The sequence below is a fragment of the Canis lupus genome, chromosome 8 (genome assembly GCF_003254725.2).
Source record: "Canis lupus dingo isolate Sandy chromosome 8, ASM325472v2, whole genome shotgun sequence".
Taxonomy (NCBI): domain Eukaryota; kingdom Metazoa; phylum Chordata; class Mammalia; order Carnivora; family Canidae; genus Canis; species Canis lupus.
In genome coordinates, this window is record NC_064250.1 from 61,514,486 (window position 1) to 61,535,134 (window position 20,649).

At 42.5% G+C, this 20,649-nt stretch overlaps 2 long non-coding RNA genes across 2 annotated transcripts; one reads left to right on the top strand and one right to left on the bottom strand.

Annotated features, from left to right (window-relative positions):
• Positions 1-6,162: 6,162 nt before the first annotated feature.
• On the bottom strand, positions 6,163-13,844 carry LOC125755605 (uncharacterized). Its single transcript, XR_007412504.1, has 2 exons — positions 12,889-13,844; positions 6,163-12,656 (listed from the first exon to the last, which is right to left on the bottom strand). It is a non-coding gene; the product is annotated as an uncharacterized LOC125755605 (long non-coding RNA).
• A 549-nt stretch (positions 13,845-14,393) lies between these two features.
• LOC118355471 (uncharacterized) lies at positions 14,394-19,534 on the top strand. Its single transcript, XR_004817936.2, has 2 exons — positions 14,394-15,011; positions 19,334-19,534. It is a non-coding gene; the product is annotated as an uncharacterized LOC118355471 (long non-coding RNA).
• The last annotated feature ends 1,115 nt before the right edge of the window (positions 19,535-20,649 follow it).

Genomic DNA, 20,649 nt, shown 5'->3' on the forward strand with positions numbered 1-20,649 from the left:
TAATCTTAGCCAACGTCTCTGGTTAAAAAGGGAGCCCTGAGAAGCTAAAATGGCTTGGATAGAACTCTGCTATAGTTCTCCATGATTGATACCAACTGGTGATGTTGGATTCAGATAGAAGGATCCATACCGTTGAAAATTAGTTGCACTAAGTAAGTACTTGTACTGTCAGCCTTGTCCAAGCACTGCCTTCTACTGTACTGTAATAATCGCGTTTCAACTTGAAAGGGATTAAAATCTCCATAAATATTGAAGCATATTGAAAATAAATTGAAAACCAGTGGGAAGTAGAACACAGTTTTAAAAAGCTTCAAGCAGCCAGCAACCTTAAATAGAAGAATTACTGGTTTTGCCCCCAGAGAACATTTCAGAATGCCCATGAAAAACAACCTCTAGGATATTTCAGTGTCTCAAATTTTATTACTGGGAAGGGAGGCTGAAGAATTTTATTTGGATCTGTTTTGGACAAAACAAAATGTTAACTAGAGACCAATTCCATCCTTTGCTTGGGATGCAGTCTTTTTCCTTGGTCCTTTGTTCGCAATATGTGAAAAGTTACGGTTTCGAAAGAGTTGAGAAATGTTTGCTACTGTCTAACTCCCCCATGTTTACTGTGAATAAAAGTTCTGTGTTGTGGATTTTTTAAATGACAGGAGATAAATGCTAAGGTGCATCAGCAGGGGATGGAAGGAGTAAATTCCACAAATGCTCATCCTAGCTGCAATGGAAAACCATCTATTCTCATCATCTCTCAGCTATTTTGTAAAAAGGAGAAAGGAAGACTGTCTTATATCACAATCGTGGATGATCACAGCTTTCACAAAATATGCACGGCAGGCAGCACTTGTGCACCATCATTTCAAAGAACATTCTTTTGTTCTGCACGATTTCAAAAGCAAAAGAACTACCGGTAGCCATTTAGAGAATGAAATGTTGGTAGGAAATAATTATTGGGATCAATAAACAATTAAAATTGGAGGCAGGAGCTTCTTAGATTTACTTCAATTCTTTACTGGAGGGCTAAAACTAAGAATTATCAAAGAAAATAAACTTTAAAATACTGCATGAACTCCTTTGGAAATGAGCTACATACACATAAGCAGGTCTTCTCTTGACATGTGCAAGAATCATCTGCTGACACTAACAGACACACTACCCTGTATTTCGGTAGTACCATTTACAATCCATAAGATGGCAGGCCTAGATTTCACTGTGATATTTTCCTTTTCTTCTCCTCCCCCCCTCCCGCCCCCAGTTATATTCTTTTTTTTTTTCCCAGTTATATTCTTGAAAGTATAAATATACTCACTGCCTAGAAATAGATATTGTGTATTATCAGCAGCAGGTGGCTAGAAATAATATTAAGAGTACCTATCCGATTAAATTTGTAAACTACAAAACAGGCAAACCATACATGCTAATGCATGTTATTAGCCCATAATGCATCACAAAATATTATAGCCAAAAGGAAACTTAAAATCGCTTATTCTGGTACTGCCTTTCTCTGGATAAGGAAACTCAAGTCCCGATTTCAAGCGCTTTGCCCAAGGTCATACAGCAAAGGCAGTAGCAGAGTGCAAACTAGAATCCTGGTTTCCTTCCTTCTACCCAGCACCACTGCTCTTGGCCACTGTACGTCTCCAACTCCTTACGGTGGCACCAAAGTCCACGATGACTCTGCATCAAGTCCCACTTCTGCACTTCTTCACAGAATTTCACCTGTCAGAGCGTCACTCATGAGTTACCCCGAGCCTGGAATTCTGCAACTCTCCTCACAAATTTGTCCACATGTTTCTCAAACTGGGGTGTGGTGATGTCCCATGGTATTTGAAGCTGCAGGAAGAATAAGTCCTCCTAGATGACTGGGGGAGGGGTGCATAACATCTTTTTAATTAAAAGAAACAATAAAATGTGTCTGAATTTTAAACATGAAATACATAAAGTTTCGAAGAGGTGTGTAGCTTTGGGTAGACTCATTCAGGCTGTACACTCTCAGGGCCGCAGCAGTAGACACCCTTGGTCCCCTATCCTGTTGGGATACTTTGGTAGAAAGCTCAGAACAGTCCCTGGTTAAAGGGTTCCTTTCCACCGAGCCCATCTTGTCTGCTGTGAAGTACATATGGTCATGTTACACTTGTGGCCTAGACAGATTGTCACACTGCCCCATCTAAACCCTGTGTACATGGTCCTAAGATAAATGTAGATTCTATGACAAGCATTACATTATAAACATTATGATATAAATCAAATATCAATTATTATACAGCTGTTGTACAGAATAACACAGATCACTGGTAAGCAGAATTCTATGGGCAAACCAAACACAGTACATGGAATTAATAAAAAATAAGCCAATATACTGCTTCCAAGGCTTTATACGGATTTTTTTCCATTAAGCATATATGCTATAGACAGAAGTACGGGGATCCAGCAAACACAAGAGCTGGAGGGCTTCCGATCAATTATCCAAACTGTCTTAGTCTGTTTCCTATTTTCTCGTTAATAGAGGATTGTGTCATATCGGGGTGGAAAACTCTAGAATTCTAAATTGCTTTTTCTTATCCTTTGCTTTACCATTTCTTTGGGCATGATTTTTTAATGAATGTCACATAAGATAATTAGCACCTAAACCTTTTCCTGTCTGTCTTGACAGTGATTAATTCAGTTACTTAGGATATACTTACTTCCTTAAAAACACTCAGCATATTGATTGGTTAGACATCAGTAAACTAGTCAATGTGGTGAAGAACAAAGACAAACTCAAGAAGGATTCCACATTAAATGAGACTAGAGACATGACACCTGAATGCAATGCATGATCTGGGATTTTTCTTTTGCAGTAAAGAACAGTGTTGGGACAACAAAATTTGACTATGGATTAGATAATAATAAACAATGGTATACGTCCTTTACCCAATTTTGATCATTGTACTATAGTTATGTGAGAGAATGATCTTATTTCTGAGTTATGCACCTAACTGTCTAGGGACAAAGGAGCATGACGTCTGCCACAAGAGAGAGTGAGCACAAGAGAACATGTGCAAATTTGCCAATGTGGTAAATGTTAACAGTTGGGAAATACAGGGGAAGGGTGCATGAGAATCCTTTGTACCACTGTTGTAACTTTTCTGTAACTCTGAAATTAGGCCAAAAAAAAAAAAAAAAAAAAAATTAAAAGACAGAAACCAGGAAGACAGTTTGTTTGAATGGCTGCATATAGAACTGCAATGGAAACCAGATGTACAAAGATTAATGGGAAGGGTAAAACTGTGCTGGGAAGGAACCCTCTTCACTCAGAATATTTCGTTGGAATTTGAGTTTATGCTACTAGACATGATATACTGTGTATTATACGAAAGCACGCTCCTAGTAAACATTGGTGTAAGGATTCTTATTTGAGAAGATAGATGTTGCTATAATGCCATTCTATTAGTGGTTTCTTTATGTTCTGCTTTGGTAAATCTTTAACTATAACCAGTGTTATAACTTAAAATCTCTTCACCAACAACTCACAGGAAGAGCTGCACTCCGCATCTGTGTAAAAATATACCCCAGATGATGAGAGTGTTGAGACTGTGAAATTAAAAACACCTAAGACAAACAGAAAAGCTATTTAAAGCAAAAATTTTTTTAAATGACATTGCAAAAATAATTTTACATGAGGGAAGCCAAGGCAAAACAAGACACTAAAAAATGAACTCTAGTATCTGTTGCCTTCCCTGTGTGTATAGTAGACTGTGCTGACATCCCCAGGATTTCCCACATAGAAGTAACTTTGCTTACTATTTTCTGATGATACCCAAAGGGACTGTAATAAATGATCTTCCACATGATTGTTATTTTTTTTAAAGATTTTATTTATTTATTCATGAGAGACACATAGAGAGAGAGGCAGAGACACAGGCAGAGGGAGAAGCAGGCTCCTTGCAGGAGGCCCAATGTGGGACTCGATCCCGGGACTCCAGGATGACACCCTGGGCGGAAGGCAGGCACCAAACCGCTGAGCCACCCCGGGATCCCCCCATATGACTGTTATTAAACATATTTATTTTTCAATTGCTTCCTAAATGTATAATCCTTTTTTTTTTAAGGAATCTTTAACATATTACAATTTTAAGATTTATTTGAGAGAGCAAGAGAGCACAAGCAGGGGGAGGGGCAAAGGGAGAAGGAGAAGCAGACTCCCCGCTGAGCAAGGAGCCCAACTCTAGGCTTGACCTGGGATCATGACCCGAGCCAAAGGCAGACACTCAACTGACTGAGCCACCCAGGCGCCCCACACGTTATGATTTTTTTTTTTTAATAAAAGATTTATTCATTTTAGAGAGAGAGAGAGCACACACACTAGAGAGGGAAGGGGCAGGGGAAGAGGGGGAGAGAGAGGGAGAGAAACAGTCTCCCCACTGAGCTCAGAGCCTAGGCAGGGCTCAATCCCAGGACCCCAAGATTATGACCTGAGCTAAAATCAAAAGCCAAACACTCAACTGAGTCACTCAGGCGCCCCTTAAAGACTTTATTTTCATTTTTCTAAAGATTTTATTTATGTATTTATTCATGAGAGACACCAAGATAGAGGCAGAGACACAAGCAGAGGGAGAAGCAGGCTCCCTGCAGGGAGCCCGATGTGGGACTCAATCCTAGGACCCCGGATCATGACCTGAGCCAGAGGCAGATGTTCAACCACTGAGCCATCCAGGTGTCCCCTATTTTTAATTAAAAAAAAAAAGATTTTATTTTTAAAAAAAGATTTTATTTATTTGAGAGAAAGAGAGCAAGCAATGGGGGGGTGGGTAAGCAGAGAGGGACCCAGAGAGAGGAGAAGCAGACTCCCCACTGACCAGGGAGCCCAATGTGGGGTTTGATCCCAGAACCCTGGTATTACAACGTGAGCCACAGGCAAATACTTAACCACCTGAGCCACCGAGGTGCCCCTTAAAAAATTTTATTTGTAAGTAATCTCTATCCCCAACTTGGAGCTCAAACTTACAACCCAAGATCAAGAGTCACATGGCTCTACTGACTCAGCCAGACAGGGCCTGGGTAAAAAATTCTTTATGCTGTATTCAGATCATTTTGCCACTTAAAATAGACTTCACTGGGGCGCTTGGCTGGCTCTGTTGGAAGAGCATATGACTTGATCTCAGAGTCATGAGTTCAAGCCCCACATTTGGTGTAGAGATTAAATAAACTTCAGTCAGTCAATCAATCAGACTTCATTCTGTGACAAGGACACTGTCATACTGGATTCCTAAAAGCCATTTAGAATCTCATCCTTTTTGGAAATCTCCACAGCCTTGTCTTACTGAAATAACAATTACTGCAACAAGTTTCCAGGTGGAGGTAAAGAGTTGTAGATGTTTGTAAATTTTGTTCAGTGTCCAATTGTTCCATCATTAATTATTCACAGAGAAGAAATTCTCGAATGGCAGCTTTTGTTCTCTCTCTGCACCTTTTAAACATACAAGTTTTACACAAATTTATAGATTATGATAGGTTTCCTCTTTATGAGTCTTTCTATAATAAAATCCAGCAAATACCAACATTAATGAGGAAGAGTAGCATGTATTGTAATTAATACAATTAATTATTGGGAAACTGTCCTGAGAATAATAACTCATGCTGTCACTACTCATTCCCTTCAGCTAAAATAAGTATTTTTTGCAAGACAATAAGTGAATATTGATTGAAAACATAAGTTTTACTGAATCTTATGGGAAAATGTTCTACAAAAAATCTAATTTTTGTACCTTATTTCTTAGTTGAATCATATACATTTCAGTTGGCACAAAATTTAAAACAACAGACTAGAACTTCAAGGCTTTAAAGACTAGGTCTACCAATATGGCATTTTATAATTTGAAAAATGTTTTTATCGGAGACAAATTAGAACTCTTAAAGAATAATGGTGCTATGATGTTTCATCTTCCAAATTCTAGGAGTAGAAAGATGGCCATTTTTGCTTTAGGCAGTGTTAGGATTAAAACAAACAGTTCAAGTATTGGAATAGCTCCATTGGTGCTAGATCATTGAGCAATTGCATATGAATGCTTACATATATAGTTACCTATAAAGATCTTAGGTGATTGATCATACAGTGGTAAACCCTAAACACATCACACTGAAGAGGATTTTGGGATTTTTAAAAATGTTTTGGTCTTGAGTCAGAGAGTCTACACTCTATGGCAGACGTTTCAGACTTATTTTATATACATATGCTTTTCTGAGAGTTTTTTTTTTTCTGAGAGGTTTCTATGGCCTTTATTAGATTCTAAAAGGTGTTGGTAAAAAATAAATTTAAAAAATAAATAAAAAAATAAAAGGTGTTGGTGACCCAAATAAGATTATGAACCCTGACTCCAGGAAACAGTAATCGGCACTCACATTCAAAGGTACTGACATCTAGAATGAAATCAATAAACATGGTTGAATGAATCGTAAATGAATAACCTTTTTCCAGAGTATCACTGAACTTTTTAATGCAATCATCAAGTGTTGGGTAGAAAAGAAAAATCTTTAAAAAAATGAGAAAAATGACAAATCAAGACTGAGTGATGAGACACCTGGGTGGCTCAGTGGCTGAGCATATGCCTTTGGCTCAGATCATGATCCTGGATTCCCAGGCTCAAGTCCCACATCGGGGTCCCTACAGGGAGCCTGTTTCTCCCTCTGCCTGTCTGTGATTCTATCTGTCTCATGAATAAATAAAATCTTTAAGAAAAAGAAAAGACTGAGTGACTACTATATGGAGGACAATGGAACAGGTAGTGGGAGGTCTTTTTAAAAAAAAGGGTAATTTATTTTTAAGGAACCCATGATATATCTAATTAGAATAAAACATAAAATGCAGTAAGACTATTAGAGCAAAGGGGAAAACGTAGTCAAGGTATTATAAAATGTATACTAGAACTTCTGAAGGTGAGCCTTTCCCAGGTTTGAAGGATTTTTGACACATACAAGGTTTAATTTTTCCATCTACAATCAGAAAAAGATGGAAAGTTTAAATGGTAGGGAGAGGGGGAATAAAGAGATCAGGACAAATGAAACTTCCCCCTTCCCTGTTCCTCTTTTTATAATCTTCAGTGAATGAGAAGACAGTACCAAGGGTAATCAATTAATCTAGTGGTTCCTGAAGGGCACAGCACTAGCTTTCTCCTTACTGATTTTTTCTTAGGGAGACAAAGTGAAGGTCGCAGACTTGACCAAGAGCATAGGAAAACCATTCCTCCAGTGCCCTGAAACCATTAAACATCTTTAAACAGATGCTAGCCCAAGAAATCTTTCACCCAAGGCAAATACTTTGAAAAGTTCTAGTTCACATTCAAGAGACTCCCCAATAGGCCTATTTGGTAGCCTAACTCGGTATACCTTCAAGACACTGCTGTTACTCCTTTCTTCTGCGAAGTTCTGAGGAGTCTAAGTAGAAAGCCAAGGACAACTAGCCTCTAAACTCTTTCTCCATTTTGGTATTGAGTTTTTATAAATTGAGGCAAAACTGTAGCAATTGTATTTTGCTTACTGGGGTCTTATTTCTTTACTACACAAAGAGATCATTATTTAAGAAGGTAGTACAGGAATTTAGCCCAACCATGGTGATATTTGTTGCATTTTCATTTTTCACCTCAAATACAAAGTACAAAAACACTACTACTTAAAAAAGAGCATCATAATTTCTTGGATCTCCTCTAATTCCACTGCTAGTATTTTCACATTATAGCTAACTAGTGGACCAGTAACTACTGCAGACAGTAATGGTTCAACTTCCAGCTCTGTCACCATGGGTGAACCTGGACAAGTTATTTATTCTTTCCAAGCTTAGATTTCCTTATTTGTGAAAAGGAGTGAATAATTTTGTAATACACAAGATACTGCAAATAAAGATATTGCATAGCATTTTTTAAAAAAGATTTTATTTATTTATGAGAGAGAGAGAGAGAGAGAGAGAGAGAGAGAGAGAGAGAGAGAGGGAAGCAGAGACCACCCAGAGAAGCAGGCTCCACACAGGAAGCCTGATGGGGGACTCAATCACAGGACTCCAGGATCATGCCCTGGGCTGAAGGGAAGCACTCAACCGCTGAGCCACCCAGGCATCCCTGCATAGCATTTTGTAAGTGCTCAATAAATATTTGCCATTAATCTCATTGTTACTGCCTTCATCAGTCTCCCTGTCTACACTCTCTATAAAATTCACCTCCCACTCTGGCGCTACATAATTATTCTTGAATCACCGTTGATTTTGTCAGTCTCTTGTCAAAACTCTTCAATGGATTCTATGCATACAGGGTAGTCTTATCTTCTTGCCTGGAGCGTATTGCCATTCTCTGTCTACCCTAAACCAACCTGACACCAGGCTGCTCTCTCATGAGGCCCCTTAATAATAGATTAAATTTCCTCTTCCCCAACACATGCTGCTCTTTTCAGCCTCCTTCCTTTGTTCCTGGCATTCTCTCTGCATGGAATGCCTTCCCTATGTACATCCATATAGGTCATGATTCTCCAAGCTAGTTTGGAAGCCATCTTCCTCCACAAAATCTTTTCTGATCCCTCTAGTAAAATGAGTTTTCCCTTTGTACTTCTGAAATACTTGGTTGTTTTCTTCTACCTTGAAAAAGCATTTCTTAGGTTTATATTCTCTCCCAGCCTGGGGATTCCTGGGTGGCGCAGCGGTTTAGCGCCTGCTTTTGGCCCAGGGTGCGATCCTGGAGACCCAGGATCGAATCCCACGTCGGGCTCCCGGTGCACGGAGCCTGCTTCTCCCTCTGCCTCTCTCTCTCTGTGTGTGACTATCATAAATTAAAAAAAAAAAAAAAAAAAGTTTATCTCCCAGCCTGAAGTGTAAGTCCTTTAAAAACCAATGAACAAATAAACTGTTGAGACTACATCAAAAAATAAAGCTTCTGCACAACAAAAGAAACAATCCACACACACACAAAAAAAAACCTACTGAATAAGAGAAGGCATTTGCAAATGACATATCTGATACAGGGTTAGTATACAAAATATATAAAGAATTTATACAACTCAACACCAAAAAAACAAATAATCCAACTTAAAAAATAGGCAGAAGACATGAAGAGACATTTCTCCAAAGAAGACAAACAGATGGCCAGCAGACACGCATCATAAGGGAAATGCAAATCAAAACCACAATGAGGTATCACCTCACATCTATCAGAATAGCTAAAATCAAAAACATAAGAAACAAGAGTTGGTGAACATGAAGAGAAAAAAGGGATACCCATACACTGCTGGTGGGAGTTCAAATTGTTGCAGCCAGTATGGAGGAATGCTATGGAGGTTCCTCAAAAAAATTAAAAATAGAACTACCCCTATGATCCAGTGATCGCACTACTGGGTATTTGCCCAAAGAATATAAAAGCACTAATTCAAAAGGACAAATGCACCCCTTATTTATTACAGCATTGTTTACAATAGCCAAATTATGTAAGCATCCCCCAAGTATCCAATGACTGATGAATGAAGATGTGGTATATATATTCAACAGAATATTACTCAGCCATAAAAAAGGAGTAAAATCTTGCCATTTGCAATGACATAGGTGGATCTAGAGAGTTTAATGCTATGTGAAATAAGCCAGTCAGAGAAAGACAAATACTGTATGATTTCACTCATATGTGGAATTTAAGAAAACAAATGACAAAGGAGGAAAATAAAAAAAGAAACCACAAAAACTGACACTCAACTATGGAGAACAAACAGATGGTTACCAAATGGGAGGGGGGGCAGGAGGAGCAGTGAAATAGATGAAAGGAATACACGTATCCTGAGAAGCATTGAGTACTATGTGGAATTGTTGAATCACATATACTTCAGGTGTATAGTATACAGTACTATACACCTGAAGCTAAGATAACGCCGTATGTTAACTACATTGGAATTTTAAAAAGAAGAAATACAATTGTCTAAGAAAGACGAGTTTATACAGGCAAGTTTCAGAAAGAAATAGTTAATGCCACACAGAGTAGACTACTGGAGGACGGCCTAGGAGGATGCCAAGGTACTCCATGAAGATCAGTTTTAGAAGCATGAGAGGGACGGGATCCCTGGGTGGCGCAGCGGTTTGGCGCCTGCCTTTGGCCCAGGGCACGATCCTGGAGACCCGGGATCGAATCCCACATCAGGCTCCCGGTGCATGGAGCCTGCTTCTCCCTCTGCCTATGTCTCTGCCTCTCTCTCTCTCTCTCTCTCTGTGACTATCATAAATAAATAAAAATTAAAAAAAAAATAGAAGCATGAGAGGGAGAAATAAAAGGAAAAAGCAGCAGTGAAATTGGTCATTTGGGGTGGTTTTAGGACCACTCCACCAGGTCCCCTAAAATGCAACCAAAATTAACATTTAAATAAATCTGTTCTGCAAATGAAAATAAAAATAAAGATAAAACCAAGATACAAATCGGTTTCATTTCATATCCCTTTATGCCTCTAGTGAATGTTGCCACATTCACAACAGGTACTTGATAAATATTTATGGAATGAATAATCAAATAGTAAAAGTATAATGTATAGTAACAGAAGAGGATGAAACAAAGTGCTAAGGGAGCTCTGGGGAGAAAGAGGTTATTTTCACTGGCTGCATTTGAAGTAAGCCTTCAAAAACTTTGTGAGGTAGAGGTAATAGAAATCAGAATTCTAGCCCAAGAGAACCATGTGAATAAAGGAGGGAGGGGGGAAGCACAAATATTGAATAACCATTCATATGGCTCAAACCTAGGAGATGCAAAGGGTAGTATACAGCTAGAAGGACTGAAAAGACCAGGTTATAAAGAGCCCTGAAGAACTCCTAAGTTTATGGATTTAATCCTCGAGGCCCTAGGAAGCCAAAGCCAGTTTGAGGAGGGAAATCACATAATCAGATGTGTACTTTAAGAAAACGACTCCATCAGCTGGGCAGAAGATGGAACGAAGGGTAGGAGACCAACAAAAACCTCTGCAAAAAGGGAGGGAAACAGCAACAGTGCCTTGAACTATGGTGGTGGCTGTGGGAATGTCAAGGTGAAAGAATATAAAAGGGGAAAGAGTGGAAAGAGAACTGCAATGGGGCAATGCAGGAGCAGGGGCTCTCAACCTGGACCTCATGGAGGCAATTCACAGGGAACAGGAACTTGGACGGAAAGGTAGAACATCTTTACTTGCACTAACCTCAAAGTGAAACGTAGCATGCCTTCAATTATGAATATGGGCAGCAAACCATGGCAGCAAATAGGCTTCACTGGACTGGCAAAGGGATCCATGGCATAAAAAAAGAAGTTAAGCACTCTTAAGTCACTCAAAGCTCAATAAGGGCTTTACCAGAGATAAATATTTGAATTAAATAAAAACAGTGAGGCAGCCCCGGTGGCTTAGTGGTTTAGAGGTTTAGCACCGCCTTCAGCCTGGAGCGTGATCCTGGAGTCCGGGGATAGAGTCCCACCTCAGGCTCCCTGCATGTAGCCTGCTTCTCCCTCTGTCTGTCTCTGCCTCTGTCTCCTTCTGTGTCTCTCATGAATAAATAAATAAAATCTTAAAAATAAATAAATAGGGATCCCTGGGTGGCGCAGCGGTTGGGTGCCTGCCTTTGGCCCAGGGCGCGATCCTGGAGACCCGGGATTGAATCCCACGTCGGGCTCCCGGTGCATGGAGCCTGCTTCTCCCTCTGCCTCTCTCTCTTTCTCTCTCTGTGACTATCATAAATAAATTAAAAAAAAATTAAAAATAAATAAATAAATAAATAAACAGTAACAACAAAAACATGTGTGGGGACTGAGAGAGGGAAGAATGAGGGTGGATCAAAGTATCAATGTGACTTTGGATGAGTTTCAGGTGTCAGCCCATGCTTATCTCATTTCTTGTGACCAGTGGCCTTCAGCTGCAGGGAAACCTAATCGCCTCTCTATGGTAGGAACCTTCATTTCCCATTCCGTTCATCCTCCCATCTTGCAACACTGAACAGTCCAGGGGTGACCAAATGTTTGCCTGGGACAAGAGGGGCTCTCCAGGACATGGGCCTTTGATGCTAACCCCAAGGAAAGTCCTAGGCAAACGGATGAGCCAGTCACCCCAAGGGCCCTCAAATCTGGCAGCGTATGCTAATAAGGCTATATTAATACTATGCCTTCAATTAAGGGAAAAAAATTATGCCATTTAAAATTTTGGATCTGAGTTTCTCCATCTGTTCTTCCTACCAAGTAGAAAAATCTTGAAGGAAAATCTTTCTCTCCTAAGGTCAGACAGTTACGGGCCTTCAATATACGTTTTGGTAACTGAATACCATTCTGCCCATGGTTCTACAAGGTACACAGTGCTGGCACATCCCTGTCTCTGGCAAAACTCACAAGGACTCTGGGAGATAGACCGGATTCTCTTCATGCTACAGAAGAAACCACAGTTCTGGAGGATTTCGTCCTCTGCCACCCTTCACAACAGCAAGCAGAGTGGCTGCTCCTGGCACTGCGGCTGCCAAAGAACATTGAATTACTGAGTGTCGCACAGAGGCACACACACGGGGAGTGGTTGCTATATTGGAGGCTATGCAAAGCTGCAATTTTCTTTCTCTTGCAAGGTCCGTGAACTCAGTGCTGGGGCATTCTCCTGATACACAGTCCAGGGTAGTGTTAGTTGCAGGCAGAAGGCAGGCACCCTACGGTAAAGTGGTGGTTCACCTATGGAAAAAGGCATAAAAGGCAATCATCAACTGCTCCAGATTGGCGAGGAGGAGTCAAGAGGGGCAACAACTTGCAAATCAAACTGTAACGGCCAACAACGGTACCGAAGACCATCCTGCATAGAATATGCGGCATCTGATCAGAAAACGTGCACGAGGCAGCCAATGCACCTGTATTATTAGTGCACACCAACACCTGACACGCCCCCGTGTGCCTGTAAGGGACCAACCCAGGAATCTCGGACGGGGATGGGAAGAAGAGTGTGAAAGGCAGGACCCGGGGAACCAGGGGAGCGGATCCAGACGTGGGAGAGGCCTCGCAACCCCACCAGCCGCCTCTCCCCGTCGCCATGGCAACCCCGGCACCAAGGCAGCCCCACGGGCTCACCTTCGGGGAGAGCCGCCCTCCACCCAACGTGCACCTGCGCAGCTCAAATAAAACCAACGAAGACGCCGCCTCCCGCGACACCCAGACAACCATGGCTTTCTTTTTCTGTTTCCCCATCCCTAACTTATCCAGAGAACATATTCTCGCTTTTCCCCCACATCCATGCAAGGGAGCTGGAGGTGGGGTGGGGGGTGGGGGGATGCGTCCTGAACAACGACCACTTTTGCTGCAAAGATAGGAAGGCGGCTGCTGCTGCTGCTTTTTTTTTTTTTTGCCCCCGTTTTTGCGGGGGTGGATATCAGAGACGGATGAAAACCGGATGCGCACACACACACACACGCACACGCATGCACATCACAGTTGCCTAAAAAAGGCAAATCGACGGATAGGATCAAAATAATTTTCAACCAACGTCTCGGAGCATGTCTGTCGGGCAAGCTCAGTTTTGCCCCTGCAGGCAAAAAAAAAGAAAAAGAAAAAGAAAGAAAGAAAAAAGAAAAAAGAAAAGAAAAACGGTCTCTGCAGCCGATAAACTTGTTTCCAAGGCGGCTGTTGGATTTATGGTTAACACACACACACAACAAACGCATCCGTGCGGGCGGGAGCGCGCAACAGCAGCAGGAGCAAGAACCATGACGTATTCGGGAGAGCTTTCCAGAACGGCTTTCCAGCTCGAGCAAGACGCCCGGGGAGCCAATCTCGTTTTTGCATCTAGAACACGAGAGGAGCCGCGCACCCGGGGGAAGACCAGGCCAGCGGTTACGGAGGCGGCGGCGACCACTGTCGCGGGACCCCCGCCCCGCCCCTCCCCCCCCCGGGTGACCACCGCGCTCCGAGCCCCGAGCGGGGAGCCCCGTCCGACTCCACCCCCGCCACCTCTGCAGGGCCGGAGCCAACGCAAAACCGCCCTCTGCAAAGTAAAAAAGGAGAGAAAGAAAGAAACCCCAAAGGAAACTTGTGTCACAGAGCCTTTGCTCCACCGGCCAAAAGGGCGCCCGCCAAAGCCCCTGCGTCCGGGGCCGCGCGCGCTGCCACTAGTAAAGATGGCGGCCACAGGCGGAGCCGCTCCCGCCCCGCCAGCCACGACCCTTCACGCGGAGCCCTCCACGCCCGCCGCGGCTTGACGCATTGCAGGGGCGGCGCAGCCAATCAGGCGGCTCGACGCTTTCCGGCTAACCACTGCAGGGTCGCGCTGGCCTATCAGAGCGCCCGTGTCACACGGAACGAGGAACGAAGGCTCCGCAGCGCCAGCTAAGCACCCGGCAGCTCACGGAGCGCGCGGTGGGGCGTGTGCGGCCGGCCCCGCCGTGTGCTCCTCCGCCGGGAGATATAGTGCGGTCGCCCCGCCCGCCCGGCCGCGCGCGCGCTCTTGAAAGGCTCCGGCGCGAGGCCCGCTCCTTCTCCCGGCTCCGAGAGGCTCGGCCCGCGGGGCTGGCCCCCTCCTCCCCGCCCCCTGGGAAACAAGGCCCGAGTTCCCGGGCCCGGGCTCGTGTACCCGGCACGCTCCGCGGAAACAGCGCTGCCGCCCTCATCGCGGGACCCGCCTCCGACGGCCTCGGGGCAGACCCCGCCTGTGGACGCGCCGACGCCCCGGCCCCGGCCCCGGCCCTCCGACCCCGTCCCCGGCCGCCCGACCCGCACGCTCCTGCGCGCTTCTGTTTCAGAAGGGCGCGTGCCCCGTTCCCGCCGGCCGGGAGGCGAAGGGGGCCCGCGGGGACCGGCTGGGGGACCTGGGGGCCGGGGGAAGCTGCTGGCCGCCCCTCCCCCCACCGAAAGCCCCTGGGACTTCTTGGGGGAAAGGCCCTCCTGGACTGAGGTCGGCATTCAGTGCAACAGCCCTCGTGCATTCAAAACAGTCCGACCCAGGAAGGCCAGTCGACAGGCCTGTGGGCACCCTAATAGCTGTTTGTTTGTTTAAGCACCTTGAAGCCCAGGTGCATTGAAAAAAATCTGAGACCCGGGAAGGTCAGTCAACAGACCTATAGTGACCCTAATAGCTATTTATTTACTTATTTACTTATTTACTTATTTATTTATTTATTTATTTATTTATTTATTTATTTATTTATTTATGTATTTAAGCACCTCGAAGCCCTCATGCATTGAAAAAAATCTGAGACCCAGGAAGGTCAATCAACAGGCCTATAGTCACCCTAATAGCAATTATTTATTTATTTGTTTAAGCACCTCGAAGCCCTCGTGCATTGAAAAAAATCTGAGATTCAGGAAGGTCAATCAATAGGCCTATAGTCACCCTAATAGCTATTTATTTGTTTATTTATTTAAGCACCTCGAAGCCCTCGTGCATTGAAAAAAATCAGACCCAGGAAGGTTAATCAACAGACTTATAGTCATCCTAATAGCTATTTATTTATTTATGATTTGCATTTATTTATTCCTGAGAGAGGCAGAGACACAGGCAGAAAGGTAAGCAGTCCCCCTGCAGGGAGCCTGATGTGGGACTCGATTCCAGGACCCCGGGATCACGCCCTGAGCTGAAGGCAGATGCTCAACCACTGAGCCACCCAGGCGTTCCCCACAATAGCAATTTAATAGCAGAGCACAGAGCACTGTCTAGGTTGTCTGTCTCCCAAGCCTGGGTTTTTTGTGGGTTTTTTTTTTTTCTTTTTTTTTTTTCCTCCAGTAAATACCCTCACTTTCTGGAGCTGATGCTCTAGGTGTGAGATGGTTCAAGCGTTTGGGGAACTTGACTGCGCAACTGGGAAGAAAGTAGGGGAACTGCAGGAATGCATTTCTCCGAACACAGTTTTCAGTGTCCTCCAGAAAAAGTAGCAGAGAAGAAATGTTACTTGGTTTGTTTTCTGTACTCTAGGAATCAAGCTGAGAAAAATGAGGTCTCGTGGATTTCTTAGAACTGCTGTTTCGTTTCACATCCTCGATCTGTGATTTTGACATAATAGGGCTTTGATGATCTAATGATCTTTGTGATTGAACTAGTCTCTCTGTTCACATCCTGTTTCTAAGGTTGTGCTGTTAATAGTGTTTCCTGAGGCTTCACAACTGGTGGTGGTGTTTCTGCTGTACCCATGTAAAGGTTGTTCTTTGATCCAAGGCTGTAGTTGCCAGTAGCTGTTTATTGCTGCTTCTCAAACCTTTATTCAAAGCCTTGTTCAAAAAGGAGAAAAGCTGTGGTTTTCTTTCTGTAGGCGGCTAGTAGTCATCCCCAAAGATGCTTGCCAAGTGAGCAAATCTCTGAACTTCCAAAGGAGCAACTCATCATAAAGATACCTGCCCAAAGAAACAATACATCATATTTCTTTTGCAATATATATGTTATAGGAAATATCTACCGTGACTTTTTTGTGTTAAATCAGATCATGATGCCAGAAAAGAGATTTGACTGTTTCGCTAACAAATTGGGAATTCCTGCGTAGGTCCCTTTGTTCTTGGGACCTCAAGTTTTCTATTCTGTAGAATGAGAGGATTGGGTTAGATGATTTCCAGCTTTCCTTAACTGCTCTATTATTTTTATTCTGCTGTGAAGAAGTTAGGCCCAGCCCTTATCATGTCATTACATTTAGGCTTATCTACTATGTATAGTGCTTTAGGCTTTTAAAGTTACTTTTACATTTATTTTCACATGTAATCTTTGCTGTACTTCTTCTGGAGGGAGAGTCCCCATTGCTTAAAAAGTTAGGTTTACTGTAAAGCCTGTCCCAAGATTATGTGAATGTGAATCAGTGTGCTACAAAATATTCCTCTGGGCCTATTACTTCAATTCTAGTACATACCAAACCTGCTGCTTTCGGGTGGTCAGCAATTAGTTCCCTAGTTGTGAGCTCCTTAAGGATAGGGCCTATCCAATTCATCTTTATACTCTCAGTGCTTAGTGAATTTCACTTTACACTACAGGAGCTCAATAAAGATTCATTAAAGGAATGAATGAACAATAATTGGGACAGTGGTAGAAGAATCCAGATGTGAATGTGTCTTTTGAGTTCCAAGAAAATCAACCAACTAATACTTAGTGATAGTCTACAATGTAGAAGGTAGTTTTTTTTTTTTAACACATTTTTTTTCCTCCAATTGTCTCTGCTTTTTATTTTTAAATTAAGGAAATATCATCATTGGGAAATTAATAATGTCTTCTTAAATATCAAGGGTTATCTCCAAGCTTTCCTTTGTGTGTATTCTATTACATTCTATGAACAACACAAAGATTTAGAAGAGAAAAAAAAATCAGGGGGCACCTGGGTGGTTCAGTGGTTGAGCATCTGCCTTTGGTTCAGGTTGTGATCCCAGAGTCTTGGGATTGAGTTCCACATCAGGCTTCCTGCATGGAGCCTGCTTCTCCCTCTGCCTGTGTCTCTGCCTCTCCCTCTGTGTCTCTCATGAATAAATAAATAAAATCTTTTAAAAAAAAACGTACATTATCGTTTTTTTTGCAGGGAACACAATGTGAGACTCGATCCTGGGTCTCCAGGATCGCACCCTGGGCAAAAGGCAGGCGCTAAACCACTGAGCCACCCAGGCTGCCCCAAAGATAATGTCCTTTACCCAGCGTTTGATCTTTTTTTGTAATTTGGGGGGATAAGTATCACAGTCAGTCAGTCTGAGTAGGTATGGCCTAGTCTGTTCTAAGTATTCTAATCAACTATCATTCAACAAAGTAGGACTTCTATAATGATCTTAATTTATTACTGTTTGTAAAAAGATATAACTCCTGAGTCAAGTCCCCTGTGACCTTAGCTCTATTTATATCCACATCTCCGGGGGTCTCCTAGTTACTAATGGAATTCTGCACAAATCCCTCGCAAAATTCACAAGCAAAATATTTAGAATCATAAAATTCTAAATCTAGGAGGAACTACAGAAAGTCCATCTGGTCCCCTCTTTTCCATTTTGCGGATTAGAAAACTAAATTCTGAGAAGGGAATAGTTAGGGACAGAGTGGGCTTTAGGATCCTTAGCATACTGATCTTTCCTTTGACCTTTGAAAACATTTCAATCAAAGATTAATTGTAATAAGGGGAGCAGAGGAATGTTATCATCCACAAGGCCTCCCAGCAACTATGGAAAATCTTGAGATGACTTTGCTTTGAACTTTGTTACTCCATTTAGGGTTTGGCTGTCCTGAATTGTTCTCTGTGCTATGTCTTATCTATACAGCTGGTTTAAAATCTTTGACCTTCGTTTAAATTGCTGACACTTTCCTGTTGTTAAGCTTTATCAGTTTCTTTACTGTTGTCTTCTTCAGGCTAGCAGTGTTTCCCTTTCTTCTTCCCAAAAGAGTTCAGAGAAGCTTATTTTCTGAAAGGAGTAACCAACAAATGAAAAGGAATGTAGCTATACAATTGTAATTCTTTTACAACATTCTGAAATATTTTAGGGAGTGTTGCAAAGTGCTAATAAAGAATAATCATGGTTTTATCTTCATTACTCATTATGCAACTTTTAGGCTGGTTTCTAAAAATTTGATTCTCTTCAGCTGATTTAAAACAGGTATGACTGGACTAGTGTAGAGCATGGTGCTCTTTCACAGAAAGGAAAAACTTGTTCTTTGGCTCTAGCAGCACCTAACCCCCTCACCTAACTGGTTGTCTAGCAAATGTTCACAAGCAAAAAAAAAAATTAAAAAAATTTAGAAAGAATAGCTCGGTGTGAGCCTCTGTATACAAAATACAGGCTGAAACAGTGTTCAAACCTCAAAGTATCCCAAAATACAAAGCTCCCGCAGGTACAAAGCGCCGAGTAGCTTTAATCTGTTCTCACCTTTCTTTGGGATTTGAAAATCAGAAATGCCTGTATGTGAATCACTTGTCCATAGGCCATTTAAAATATGGCTTGTATATTTTGCTGCTATTCAATTTGGGGGTCATTTCCTAGGTTTTAAACAATGTGAAACAGGTGCAACTATGAAAATTTGTGTGGCAGGGAAGAGCTGGAGCGGTGAAACCCGACACGATAAATCAGTTCTCTGAGTCACAAATCTCTTAGGCTGCTCTATAAGACGGTGATGACTCAGCAGCATTCCACTGGAGTGGTGGAGGGAGTGAGGCGAGAGGGCTTGTTGCCCCGGGCAGCAGCCTGTTGGGGGCGATGGGAGACCTTTTGGATCTTCCCACTGCAGAGCCTTAGAATGACTGCCTCAGATTCCCTTGACTGGTCCTGAACTGACTTCTGACCTGACCTTTGCCATATTTAGCTGACACGTATTTTAGATATTATAGACACCCACACCTTATATTTGTCTAGGATTTTATTGTCTACAAACTAATCTGACATTCTTTTCTCTCTCATTTTCTCTTTTTTTTTTTTCCTCACAGGAGCCCTTGAGGTATGTTGTGATTACAGCCATTTCACAGGTGAGATAGCTGAGTCTCTGTGGCTGAGTAGCCAAGGAAGCAGCCATTTAACGTAGCAAATAATATTACACAACGCTCTCCTCTTCTGGGAAATAGTTGTTGGCTTTGTCAAGGCTAATAGAAATAAAACCTTGAATAAACTTTCCCTGAAGTGAGACAAAATTTATTTCTATCCTCTTGTTTTTCGGAGGAGGGTGTGAGAAGCCAGGGGGCGTACCAATACTCATTTGTACAACTTGCAAACTCTCTTAAAGGTAAATCTTTTCAGTGACCGAATGGTCCACTCATCCCGTTGTGATGCCGAGGGTTGGTTTATTAGCCAATGACTCAGAGTCTCTACTTAGAATGAATAAAACTCAAGAAGCATTTTCACTGGACTTGGGCGTAGATAGTTCAGTTTTCCTATTCAAGTACAACTTGCCTTTGGCCATATTTTCTCCATCACAGGAAGCTGGGAATGGATCCAGTTATGTGAAAGCAGAGAGAAAATTGCAAAAAGGATATGCTTGCTCAGGGTGCAGGTAAGGAGCAAGGCAGAAACAATCCAGCCTGTTCCTGAGGAGATGTGGCCTGCCACCAAATCTAGGGAGACTGATTTCAGGTGGTAGTTCAGCATTAAAGTAAAGATTTCCTTTTCCTCTTGTCTCTACTTTGGAAAATTTATGTCTCATATCTTCCCTAGTCCTGGGAGTGAACTGAACTCAATACTAACCAATTAAATAATGTATTGGTATTTATTGACTCAGGAACTATGCTGAGTTCAAAGAGTAAAACATGGAGCTTCTGCTACTATCTACATGAGGAGCTAAGATACATGAAAAGATATATCAGGTAAAAATGGCTAAGAGATGTGGAATTCGGGAAAGAAGTCCATTTGGAGCTATAAGAATCAGTAAAGTTGGAAAGATGTGGGATTTAAATTGGGAATGAAGGACCCCTAGGGTTACCACGATACAGACAGACATCTGACCCTGGAAATGGCATGGAAAGGACAATGAGCTGGGAGGACACAATGTTTATTCAGGGAACAGAGAGTAAACTGCCATGTGTGAAGCAGAGAATTCATATTTATAGAATAACAGAAGTAACTCTGAAAAAGTAGATCAACAAACTGTTGAAGGGCTTTGAATGCTAGGCCTGAGGACTTAGCATTTTCTCCCTGGTAGACACTCAGGAGCCACTGAAGGTTTTGGAGTGAAGTGACACAATGAAACCAATCTGCTTGGCTCAGAAGGGGACAAGTTTGTTGGGATGAACAAAGAATCTTGGCTCAGGTA